Source organism: Pterocles gutturalis, unplaced genomic scaffold (assembly GCF_000699245.1).
Source record: "Pterocles gutturalis isolate BGI_N339 unplaced genomic scaffold, ASM69924v1 scaffold48476, whole genome shotgun sequence".
Classification (NCBI taxonomy): Eukaryota; Metazoa; Chordata; class Aves; order Pterocliformes; family Pteroclidae; genus Pterocles; species Pterocles gutturalis.
The window spans coordinates 5000-6195 of record NW_010099583.1 but is presented as its reverse complement, the minus strand read 5'-3'; positions in this window follow the sequence as shown (position 1 = coordinate 6195).

The following is a 1196-nucleotide window of genomic DNA, read 5'->3' as shown; positions in this document are numbered from 1 at the left end:
CTGCACCTCCAAGGCTTCTGCTCCGTTTGCAGGACTGGCCTTTCCGCCAAGGGAAGGCATCACGTACCAGAGGATGTGTATACCCGCACACGGACGCTTGCATCCAGCTCTGCACACAAAGGACTGGTACAGCGGAGTGCTCTGGGGCTGCTGAGGCACGTGTGGAGATGGTTGCAAAATCAGAGTGTTGGTTTGATATGCATGGTGTATGCGTGTAGTGCACGCTCAGTTCCAACCCCTGTTAACTCATCACAGAAGTAGTCACTGCATAAAACTTTTGTGGTTATTCAGAGCACTCTCAATAATTTATTGTGAGCTCCATCATAACTAACCATTAGCAGCATATGCTGTAACCTGGAGCCTGTTATTTAAAGCCTGTTATTTCAGTCCTTCCTGAAAACATTAAAAATGTGGTTTGCATTACATGTTTAGGTTCTAAACCAAAAGAAAAATGGCAGAGGTAAATTACATGTTTGTAAATAGTATCTATATTACAATCCAGAGAATATTTCAAGGTGATGGATGAAGAACACTTTGTTCTAGTCAAATAGGGTTTTGTCCGGTTTAGATTTATACCGCAACGATGGCTGCAAGTGACCAGCTGTTTCAGACGGGATACACAGCTAACAGTGAGCTGTCATGCAAGCACGCTTGTTTACAAACCAGGATTAGGAGAAACAGGCAGCTGGCTTCCGGTGCACATATGACAGAGCTGCCATGGGACCCTAGGGGTGGGTGACAGGGCTTTGCAGAAGCCCCCAGTGTTGTTGGCAGCATTACAGTCCCCCTTGAAAAGCAGCTGGACTTTTAAACTTTTTCCTCACACGGAAAACCTCAAAACAAGGTTTCATCCCAAACTCTGTTCTGGAATTAAGCACTGCTTGCTTTATATTAAACAAGATCAGTAACAGAAAATGTACACTGGAAATATGACTTTCAAAGAATACATCTTCTGCATAACCTGATGTAAATTTCCATCTCTACTTTGGAAGACTCATATAGATGGAACAGTCGCTACAGGGTTGAGAAGTAGAAGCCCAGTATTTTGGTGCTGTAGCCAAAACAGATGTTACATTTTGGAAGCAAAGCCTGACATACCGGAGGGTCCCAAGACCAGCCTGGCCTGACCTCATGGCTGACCCAGCTGCTAGACCCCCTGAACGATCCTGCTCTTCCTGGAGGGGCAGGGGAAGAGG